Raw genomic sequence first — 12,167 nt, forward strand, 5'->3', positions numbered from 1 at the left:
ATTGAGCTTATTTAACCCCCTAAAATAAAAATATAAATACATACAAAATCATCATATCAAAAACCTTTATTAAGTGCCTACCAACTGCAAGATAATACAATGTCAATCTGGATCAAAATTGTTGCCTTCTTCTGCCTTTGTGATAGTAGCAAATATTTACTGAGTATTTATTGAGTGTCAAGGGATTTTCAAATACCGTTTCTTATGGGTTGAATTGTGGGACCTTCCCCTCCTTGCTCCAATATGTTGGAATCCTAACCCTCAGTATCTCAGAATGGGACTTTATCTGGAAATGGGTGGTTGCAAATATAATTAGTTAAATTAAGATAAGGTCAGGCTGGAGTAGGGTGGGCCCTTAATCTGGCATGACTGGGGCTCTTATTAGAAGAGGAAAGAAACACTCAGGGAGAACAAGGTCATGTGATGACAGAGGCAGAGATTGGAGTGATGTATCCACAAGCCAGGAACACCGAGGATTGCCAGCAAACACCGGAAGCTGGAAGAGGCAAGGCAGGACTCTCCCCTACAGTTTTCAGAGGGAGCATGGTCCTACTAAAACTGTAATTTTGGATTTTTAGCCCCCAGAGCTGTGAGTCAACAAATTTCTGTTGTTTTTAGCCACCCAATTTGTGGTCCTTTGTTATGGCAGCCCTTGGAAACTAACATGCCACCTCATTTAATCCGCTCAGTAAACATATGAGTTAGGTAATATTATTACCCGTTTTTAGAGACTAGGAAATGAAGTCACTTGCTCAAAATTACACAGCTGGTAAAGGAAAAAGAGCAGAGCCAGGATTTGAAGGAAGACTGTTTCATAACTGTTGTCCTTAACTACCACCCTCAACGCCTCCCGCAGATGCAAGAGTTGACATTCTTTCCCAATGCCAGTTACCAAGAAGTTGTCAACCAGCCTGCACCTGCTAATTAGATGGAGCTGTTCTTTGTGCAATCCCATCCTAGTGCAGCCTGCCAGGGATGAGTCTCACCTCCTGCTCAAGCCATGGATTTTGGGGGCAACCGGTTTTTATCTAATGTTCTATGGAAATTGGCTTTTCCCACTAATAACTATCTAAAATATTTTAAAATAATTCATGGAAACAAAAATTTCAAGGAAAAAAACCCCTCATGTGGAGATGTTGTTATTTCTATAAACAAATAACTTTATTATAAAGGATATATCTGGTCAGCTCTATTTTTCAGAAAACCTTTCTCACTTCCTGATAAATATGCAAACATAATTTGGCACGTCCTTCATAAGCTGATGGAGCCTCCAGCTATCCCCCTGAGGAATACTCCACCTGACTCTGCCCTTCCTCCAACTCACCATTTCTAACACTTTCTTGCTTCTCTAGAGTTCTTTGTTCTGCTCTTCATTTCTCAAATTCTTGGACATACGTCAAGGCCCCAGCGAGGTGCCACCTCCTGCATTCAGCCTTCTCCAGTCTTCTCAGCCCAGGGTCCTCTCCCGCTTTGACGGTCTATAGTGGGTTAAATTATGTGTCCTCAAAAGACATGTCTAAGTCTTGAACCTGGTGCCTGTGAATGTGATCTTATTTGGAAATACGGTCTTACAGATGTAATTAAGTTAAGGATCCTAAGATGAGATCATCCTAAATTTAAGAAAGGCTCTAAATCCAATGACAGGTATTCATATAAGAGACAGAAATGAAGACGACCCAGAGACACACAGATACAGAGGACCACACAGAGGAAAAGGCCATGTGCAGACAAAGGCAGAGATTGGAGGGTGGCCACAAGGCAAGGAATACCGAGGAATTCCAGCAGCCACAGAAGCTAGAAGAGAGTTATAGAAAGATCCTCCGTTGGAAGCTCCAGAAGAACCAACCCCACCATCACCTTGATTTCAGACTCTGGCCTCCAGAACTGTGAGAGAATAAATTTCTGTTGTTTTAGCCAAGCTTGTGGGAATTTGTTACCCAGATTGTCACTGCAGTACTTAAGCAGTCATGTTCATAAGAGACAAGGCCACTAATTTATTTCTGGTATCCTAAGTTATTTTGATAATATAACGCCACTATGTACAAAGCATTTATTAGCATTTGTGAGTTATAGTTTAGGAATACTAAAGAAGCTCAAGTTGCAAATTCATCTTGACTGGAAGTAATGGCAATGTGATTTTCCTTTATTAGTGTTGCAGCAAGGAACAGACATGTGTAATGCACGATTTCCTCATTCTAAGTAAGATTATCTTGAACTTAAATAACTGGGTAAATGAGGCCATACTTTTTTTTAAAATTATATTTAATAATTTATAATTTAATTTAATTATATTGGATTATAACACTATATAGCTTTCGGATGTACATCATAATGTATTTCCAACTCTGTGTACATTACATCATGTTCATCACCCAAAAACTAATTATAGTCCATCCCCTCACGTGTGAGCCTAATCACCCCTTTTGCCCTCCCCCCTTACCCTATGGTAACCACCAATCAAGACCATAATTTTTATTGACCTTGACATCCTAAACTTGAGATTTTTTTTTTTATTTAAAGATTTTAGTTTTTCCTTTTTCTCCCCAAAGCCCCCCAGTACATAGTTGTATATTCTTTGTTGTGGGTCCTTCTAGTTGTGGCATGTGGGACGCTGCCTCAGCGTGGTTTGATGAGCAGTGTCATGTCCGCACCCAGGATTCGAACCAACGAAACCCTGGGCCGCCTGCAGCAGAGCACGCAAACTTAACCACTCGGCCACGGGGCCAGCCCCTAAACTTGAGATATTTTTACATAGGAAAGCTGAGATAGACAATCTTGGTGAAGAGTGATGTTACTTCCTACATTAAAATTTATTATTAGGGGCTGTCCCAGTGGTATAGCTGTTAAGTTCATGCTCTCTGCTTCGGCAACCCTGGGTTCACCAGTTGGGATCCCGGGCGTGCATCTATGCACCGCTTATCAAGCCCTGCTATGGCAGACGTCCCACATATAAAGTAGAGGAAGATGGGCACAGATGTTAGCTCAGGGCCAATCTTCCTCAGTAGAAAAGAGAAGGATTGGAGGCAGATGTTAGCTCAGGGCTAATCTTTCTCAAAAATAAAAAAGTTAAAAAAATTTATTGTTAGCTTTTTAATTATAAAAACAATATATGAGAAAATTCTTGTTAAATGTTCAAACGATATAGAAGTATATGGAGTAATAAGTGAAAAAGTGAGTTTCTTTTTATGAGTATGTGCTCTTTATATATTATGGATACAAACTCTCATCTGTTATATAACATCGAGTATTTTCTACCAGTCTGTCCTCCCTGTCCACTTTTTAAAACTTTCTTCATGGTACCTTTTACCGTAAAGAAGTTTTAAGTTTTGGTGTAGTCCAATTCCTCAGCCTTTTTCTTTATAGTTTCTGGGTTTTATGTCTTGCTTAGCAAAACCCTTCCTTTCCTAAGATTTTAAAACTTTTCTCATTTTTTTCAAATTCTTTCATGCTTAGATATTTCATTTTTTTGTTGTTCTTAATGATAGGTGAGTCTGATATGTGTGTTGTTTGTAAACTCTTATTCTTGCAACTTTTCTTAAGTTTGAGATTATTTCCATATAAGAAGCTTTTAAAACAGATGGATTTTGGAATAAAAATTAAAGAGTTTTGCTATTCTTAGAAAAGATCAGTTGACTAGGGTGAAATATTTGCAACATTTACACCCACAAAGATTATCTAGAATACAAGAAACTCCTGAAAATCAGCAAGAAAAGGACAACTAGCCCAATAGAAAGATGGGCAAGTATTGCATAGGCAATTTACAGATGAGTAAACCAGAATGAATGGCTAGATACTTAATTTAATACTTGGTGGGGAGAAGAGATTTAGTTTTCCCCCACTCTAAGGTAGAGCCAATTTGCACACCATATTTCAAAGAGTTCATCATTTCTACACGGATATTAAACACCAACTTCATCAAGTATTCCATTTTCATATATCTGAAGAACAATTTCTGGACTCTCTAGTCTGTTTCGCTGATCTGCTTTTGTATATCTCAGTGCCAATTCAATTCTGTTTTTATTATTGAGGCTCCATAGCACAATTGAATACATGTTAGGACAGTTCCTTATTCTTCTTTTTCAAACATTTTTGGATATTATTGAGTATTTTTTCTCCCAGATGAACTTTAGATTCTGCTTGTTAAATTATATACACAACAAAAATATTGTTGGGATTTTTAATGAATTTACATTAAATTAATAGATTAACTTGGAGTAAAACCAACCAAAAACAAGGTGGGCCTCTGTATTTATTCAAATGTAATTTTATGTCTTTAAGTTTTGTTTCTGTCATATATATTTTGAACAATTTTGATGTGTCTTCCTATATATTTTATACTTCCTTTGCTATTATAAATGGTAGTTTTTTCCACTATATTAAAATAATTGATTATTACTGGTATATCACAATGCTGTAGATGTTTTTATACACTGATTTTATATCTGCTTATGTTACTAAACCACTAGTCATTTCTTGACTGGTTTCTATTGATTTTCTAGGTAAGCAATCCTATTTCTTTGCAAATAATGATAGTTTTATCACTTTTCTATTTTTTTTTTTAAAGATTTTATTTTTCCTTTTTCTCCCCAAAGCCCCCCAGTACATAGTTGTATATTCTTCGTTGTGGGTCCTTCTAGTTGTGGCATGTGGGACGCTGCCTCAGCGTGGTTTGATGAGCAGTGCCATGTCCGCGCCCAGGATTCGAACCAACGAAACACTGGGCCGCCTGCAGCGGAGCGCGCGAACTTAACCACTCGGCCACCGGGCCAGCCCCACTTTTCTATTATTTATCTCATTTATTTAATTATCTCATTGTGTTGGGCAGGATCTCAGGTACATGGCTGAATAGTACTGATGAGAATGGGCATCTTTGTCCTGTTCATGACGTCAGTGGAAGTACTTCCAATGTCTTCACATTGAGTATCATGTTTGCTCTCTGTTTCTGATAGGTGTTCCTTATAAATTAAGAAAACTTCCTCCTATTCCTAGCTTGATAAGATTTTGTGTTGTATTGTTTTTAGAAAATAAGAGGTGTCAAACTTCATCAAATGGTCTTGGGCTGTATAGTCTACGGTCTTTTTCAATCTGTTCATGTAGTGAATCACGCTGGTTGATTTATTAGTGTTAAACGATCCTTGCATTACTAGAATACACTTGACTTTGTCAGCATATTCATACATGTTTTTAGTCACAGGCAACAGAACCAACTCATGCTAAGTTAAGCAGAAAATCAATTTATAAAAAGCTCTTAGGGAACTACTGGAATCTCTGGGAAGTTGAAAGAATCAGGCTTGTGGGCTACATGGTCCAGACCAAAGCCTCACATTATTCTGTAGAACTGATCCAGGAAAGACACTGCAGAAACTGCTGGCCACAGACGCCACAGCTTTTCACCTAAGCCAGACAGCGGATGCTCCCCTTGGCCCCGCCATCTTTGTACTCGGATGTAGCCTCCACTGCCCAACCAGTGGATTCTGAGCACTCCCTGCTTCTTCATGTCAGTTGCTTCCAACTCAAGGTCTGGGGTGGTGATATATGATAGGCAAAGCCAAGGTCATGTACCGCTTGCTTTAGTTTTGAGGAAAACTGGGAAAGAAAATGTCCACAGCTTGGGCAAATCCTAATAATTTGCCAAATTTGCCTCAGATAACTTTTTTAAGAAATAAAATATTTCAGGGGCCGGCTGCGTGGCCGAGTGGTTAAGTTCGCACGCTCCGCTATGGCGGCCCAGGGTTTTGCTGGTTCGGATCTTGAACGAGGACCTAGCACCGCTCATCAGGCCACACTGAGGCGGCGTCCCACATAGCACAACAAGAGGCACTCACAACTGGAATATATAACTACATCCTGGGGGGCTTTGGGGAGAAGAAAAAAAAAGATTGGCAGATGTTAGCTCAGGTGCCAATCTTTAAAGAGAAAAAAAAAGGAAAGAAAATATTTCAGATATTAAGTCCCTTATGTATCCCACACGAGAGATAATTACTATCCTAAGTTATGTATTCATCATGCTTTTCTATTTACTACTTAGATATGTGCCCACAAGCAACACAGAGTTTATACAAAGTTTTTAAACTTTATATCATTGGATCATACTGTATGTATTATTTTGCAAATTGCTCTTGCTTTTGCTGGACACATATGTTTGAGATTTATCTATGAAAACACGTGTAGCTCCAGTTTATAAATTTTGGTTACTCTATAGCTTCTTTGGATGAATGAGTCACAATTGATTTATATAATATCATGTTGATGAGTCTGAGGGAAAAAAAAAGCTTTATCTGGAATAATATTAAAAGGAGCAGAAGAGTGTCTTTAGACAGAGGTATCAGAGTTCAGACACTGCTCTAAGAGTACAACCAGAACTTCAACTGGCATCATGTTCGGAAATTGACTATCATCTTTGCCATTTCTTTTTCAAAAGTTTTTGACTATGTTTACTTAGAATTTTTTTTTGTGAGATCCAAATGGAGACCACTTAAATAATGTGATTGATATTACTTAAGTTTGTTTTTCATTCAATGATCACAAATTTTATAAAGCATGTTTTTCTTTTCCAGTTTAAAATTAGGAAAATAAAAAGAATTTCAAAAGAAGTTAGATTTTCTGGGGTTAGGGACAGCAAAGTAATACTGGTGAATCTGCTCAACTTTGGTCCTTTCAGAAAATGATGAATAATTTTATTCTACCTACTTTTTTAGATTTTCCTCTTTTTTTCCTCTCTTTCTCATCTGTTACACTCTATCTTAAATGAATACAGTACAGAACTAAAATATTGAATGGTTTGATGTTCCCTGTTCTAAATTTTAATGTAGAATATTTCTATTTCCTGTTTAGTATAAAAGTTGCTTTTTGATGGATTTCTGTTTAGGTCAGAACCTCAATTTAAAATTGGAGAGATTCTCCTCATCTGATATAAGGCATTTGAAACTACAATAAAGCCCTTGATATTGGTGGCTTTGCACATTGTTTTACAGAAGCTCCATTCTTTTTTTTTTTTTATTATTTTATTTTTTTAATTTTTTTATTTTTATTTTTTATTAATGTTATGATAGATTACAACCTTGTGAGATTTCAGTTGTACATTTTTGTTAGTCATGTTGTGGGTACACCACTTCCCCCTCCGTACCCTCCCCCCACCCCCCCTTTTCCCTGGTAACCACCGATCAGATCTCCTTCTCAATATACTAATTTCCACCTATGAGTGGAGTCATATAGAGTTCGTCTTTCTCTGACTGACTTATTTCACTTAACATAATGCCCTCGAGATCCATCCACATTGTTGTGAATGGGCCAATTTCGTCTTTTTTTTTTGGCTGAGTAGTATTCCATTGTGTATATATACCACATCTTCTTTATCTAATCATCAGTTTCTGGGCATGTAGGCTGGTTCCACGTCTTGGCTATTGTAAATAATGCTGCGATGAACATAGGGGTGCAAGGGACTCTTGAGATATCTGATATCAGGTTCTTAGGATAGATGCCCAGTAATGGGATGGCTGGGTCGTAGGGTATTTCTATTTTTAACTTTTTGAGAAATCTCCATACTGTTTTCCATAGTGGCTGTACCAGTTTGCATTCCCACCAACAGTGTATGAGGGTTCCTCTTTCTCCACAACCTCTCCAACATTTGTCGTTCTTGGTTTTGGATGTTTTTGCCAATCTAACGGGGGTAAGGTGATATCTTAGTGTAGTTTTGATTTGCATTTCCCTGATGATTAGCGATGATGAACATCTTTTCATGTGTCTATTGGCCATATTCATCTCTTCTTTTGAGAAATGTCTGTTCATGTCCTCTGCCCATTTTTTGATCGGGTTGTTTGTTTTTTTGTTGTTAAGCAGTGCGAGTTCTTTGTATATTATGGAGATTAACCCTTTGTCGGATAAGTGGCTTGTAAATATTTTTTCCCAATTAGTGAGCTGTTTTTTTGTTTCAATTCTGTTTTCCCTTGCCTTGAAGAAGCTCTTTAGTCTGATGAAGTCCCATTTGTTTATTCTTTCTATTGTTTCCCTCAACTGAGGAGTTACAGTGTCCGAAAAGATTCTTTTGAAACTGATGTCAAAGAGTGTACTGCCTATATTCTCTTCCAAAAGACTTATTGTCTCAGGCCTAATCTTTAGGTCTTTGATCCATTTTGAGTTTATTTTGGTGTGTGGTGAAAAAGACTGGTCAATTTTCAATCTTTTGCATGTGGCTGTCCAGTTTTCCCAGCACCATTTGTTGAAGAGACTTTCTTTTCTCCATTGTAGGCCCTCTGCTCCTTTGTCGAAGATTAGCTGTCCATAGATGTGTGGTTTTATCTCTGGGCTTTCAATTCTGTTCCGTTGATCTGTGGACCTGTTTTTGTACCAGTACCATGCTGTTTTGATCACTGTAGCTTTGTAGTATGTTTTGAAATCGGGGATTGTGATTCCGCCGGCTTTGTTTTTCTTGCTCAGGATTGCTTTAGCAATTCGCGGTCTTTTGTTCCCCCATATGAATTTTAGGATTGTTTGTTCAATTTCTGTGAAGAATGTTCTTGGGATTCTGATTGGGATAGCATTGAATCTGTATATTGCTTTAGGTAGTATGGACATTTTAACTATGTTTATTCTTCCAATCCATGTGCAAGGAATGTTTTTCCATCTCTTTATGTCATCGCCTATTTCTTTCAAGAAAGTCTTGTAGTTTTCATTGTATAGATCCTTCACTTCCTTGGTTAAGTTTATCCCAAGGTATTTTATTCTTTTCGTTGCGATTGTGAATGGGATAGAGTTCTTGAGTTCTTTTTCTGTTAGTTTATTGTTAGTGTATAGAAATGCTACTGATTTATGCACGTTAATTTTATACCCTGCTACTTTGCTGTAGTTGTTGATTATTTCTAATAGTTTTTCTGTGGATTCTTTGGGGTTTTCTATGTATAGGATCATGTCGTCTGCAAACAACGAGAGTTTTACTTCTTCGTTACCTATTTGGATTCCCTTTATTTCTTTTTCCTGCCGACTTGCTCTGGCCAGCACCTCCAGTACTATGTTGAATAGGAGTGGTGAAAGTGGGCACCCTTGTCTTGTTCCTGTCCTCAGAGGGATGGCTTTCAGCTTTTGTCCATTGAGTATGATGTTGGCTGTGGGTCTATCATATATGGCCTTTATTATGTTGAGGTACTTTCCTTCTATACCCATTTTACTGAGGGTTTTTATCATAAATGGGTGTTGGATCTTGTCGAATGCTTTCTCTGCATCTATTGAGATGATCATGTGGTTTTTGTTTTTCATTTTGTTGATGTAGTGTATCACGTTGATTGACTTGCGGATGTTGAACCATCCCTGTGTCCCTGGTATAAATCCCACTTGATCATGGTGTATAATCTTTTTGATGTATTGCTGTAATCAGTTTGCCAAAATTTTGTTGAGGATTTTTGCATCTATGTTCATCAGTGATATCGGCCTATAGTTCTCCTTCTTTGTGTTGTCCTTGTCAGGTTTGGGGATCAGAGTGATGTTGGCTTCATAGAATGTGTTAGGGAGTTCTCCATCTTTCTCAATTTTCTGGAACAGTTTGAGGAGAATAGGTATTAAGTCTTCTTTGAATGTTTGGTAGAATTCTCCAGAGAAGCCGTCTGGTCCTGGACTCTTGTTTTTGGGGAGGTTTTTGATTACCGTTTCTATTTCCTTACTTGTGATTGGTCTATTCAGATTCTCCATTTCTTCCTGATTCAGTTTGGGGAGATTGTAGGAGTCTAGGAATTTGTCCATTTCTTCCAGGTTGTTCAATTTGTTGGCATATAGTTTTTCATAGTATTCTCTTATGATCTCTTGTATTTCATTGGTATCTGTTGTGATTTCTCCTCTGTCATTCCTGATTTTATTAATTTGCGCTTTCTCTCTTCTTTTCTTGGTGAGTCTGGCTAGGGGTTTGTCAATTTTGTTAATTCTTTCGAAGAACCAACTCTTTGTTTCATTGATCCTTTCTATTGTCTTTTTTGTTTCAATATCGTTTATTTCTGCTCTTATTTTTATTATTTCCCTCCTTCTACTGACTCTGGGCTTTGTTTGTTCTTCTTTTTCTAGTTCTGTTAGGTGTCGTTTGAGGTTGCTTACGTGAGCTTTTTCTTGTTTAGTGAGGTGAGCCTGTATTGCAATGAATTTCCCTCTTAGGACTGCTTTTGCTGCATCCCAAATGATTTGGTATGTGGTGTTCTCATTTTCATTTGTCTCCAGATAATATTTGATTTCTTCTTTAATTTCTTCAATGATCCATTGTTTGTTGAGAAGCGTGTTGTTTAGTCTCCACATTTTTGCACCTTTCTCTGCTTTTTTCTTGTAGTTGATTTCTAGTTTAATAGCGTTATGATCAGAAAAGATGCTTGATATTATTTCAACTCTCTTATATTTATTGATGTTTGCTTTGGTTCCCAAAATATGGTCAATCCTTGAGAATGTTCCATGTGCACTTGAGAAGAATGTGTAACCTGCTGTTTTTGGATGAAGTGTTCTATATATATCTATTAAGTCCATCTGGTCTAATTTTTCATTTAATTCTATTATTTCCTTGTTGATTTTCTGTCTGGATGTTCTGTCCATTGGTGTTAATGGTGTGTTGAGGTCCCCTACTATTATTGTATTGTTGTTGATGTCTTCCTTAAATTCTATTAAGAGTTGCTTTACAAATTTTGGTGCTCCTGTGTTGGGTGCGTATATATTTATAAGTGTTATGTCTTCTTGGTGGAGAGTCCCTTTTATCATTATATACTGTCCCTCTTTATCTTTCTTTATCTGTTTTGCTTTGAAATCTACCTTGTCTGATATTAGTATAGCGACACCTGCTTTCTTTTGTTCATTATTAGCTTGGAGTATTGTTCTCCATCCCTTCACTCTGAGTCTGTGTTTGTCTTTGGGGCTGAGGTGTGTTTCCTGGAGGCAGCATATTGTTGGATCTTGTTCTTTGATCCATCCTGCCACTCTGTGTCTTTTGATTGGGGAGTTCAATCCATTTATATTTAGAGTGATTATCGAGACGTGGGGGCCTACCACTCCCATTTTGTGTCTTGTTTTCCGGTTTTCTTCAGTTTCCTTTGTTTCTCGTCCCATGGTTTAATCTGTTCTGATGTAGAGCTGCTACTCTCTGTTGTTGTCCTTCTGCTTATCTCCTCTGCTCTTGGTTTTGTAGCCCCTTTCCTTTTTTGGATTTTTCAGGAATGAGGGTTTTTCTGAGCATTTCCTGAAGAGGAGGTTTTGTGGCAATGAACTCCCTTAATTTTTGTTTATCTGGGAAAGTTTTTATTTCTCCATCGTATTTGAAGGATATTTTCGCTGGGTAGAGAATTCTCGGCTGTAGATTTTTGTCCTTCAGATTTTTGAATATATCATTCCACTCTCTTCTAGCCTGTAAAGTTTCTGCTGAGAAATCTGCTGATAGCCTGATGGGGGTTCCTTTGTAGGTTAGTTTCTTTTGCCTGGCTGTCCTTAATATTTTCTCCTTGTCGTTGACTTTTGCTAGCTTCACTACTATATGCCGTGGAGTTGGTCTTCTTGCATTGATAAAGTTTGGAGATCTATTGGCTTCTGTCACCTGAAGATCCATCTCCCTCACCAGATTTGGGAAGTTCTCAGCCATTATTTCTTTGAATAGGTTTTCTGCCCCTTTCTCCTTCTCTTCTCCCTCTGGTATACCTATAATCCTTACGTTGCATCTCCTAATTGTGTCTGATAATTCTCGGAGAGTTTCTTCATTTCTTTTAAGTCTTGCTTCTCTCTCCTCCTCCGCCTGCAACAATTCTATATTGCCATCTTCCAAATTGCTAATTCTTTCCTCCATATTATCGGCCCTACTGTTCAGAGCATCTAGATTTTTCTTAATCTCCTCTATTGTGTTCTTCATTTCCAATATTTCTGTTTGGTTCTTCTTTATTGTATCAAACTCTTTTGTGACATAGCTCCTGAACTCGTTGAGTTGTCGGTCAGAATTCTCTCTTAACTCATTGAGAATCTTAATGATGGCTGTTTTGAAGTCATCATCATTTAGGTTATATATCTCATTTTCTTTGGGATTGTTTTCTGTGTATTTGTTACTTTCTTTCTGTTCTGGAGATTTAATGTATTTTTTCATATTGCTTGATGTTGTTGATTTGTGCCTCCGCATGGAGATAGAGTTTAGTTGCTCCTTTCACTTGTTTCAGCTGCTGTGGTGG

The 12,167-nt window shown here is 37.7% G+C and overlaps 1 long non-coding RNA gene across 3 annotated transcripts in view; it reads left to right on the plus strand.

The window, feature by feature from the left end:
• The window catches only part of LOC123282858 (uncharacterized), a 60,822-nt gene that overhangs the window by 22,704 nt on the left and 25,951 nt on the right, over positions 1–12,167 (plus strand). The window contains exon 3 of one of the 3 annotated variants that reach the window (XR_011504016.1): positions 1,645–1,886. The exons of the other annotated variants lie outside the window; for them this stretch is intronic. This is a non-coding gene — a long non-coding RNA (uncharacterized lncRNA). The remainder of the gene's footprint in view (positions 1–1,644; positions 1,887–12,167) is intronic. 3 annotated transcript variants of the gene reach the window in all.

This window comes from Equus asinus, chromosome 1 (assembly GCF_041296235.1).
Source record: "Equus asinus isolate D_3611 breed Donkey chromosome 1, EquAss-T2T_v2, whole genome shotgun sequence".
NCBI classification, from domain to species: Eukaryota; Metazoa; Chordata; class Mammalia; order Perissodactyla; family Equidae; genus Equus; species Equus asinus.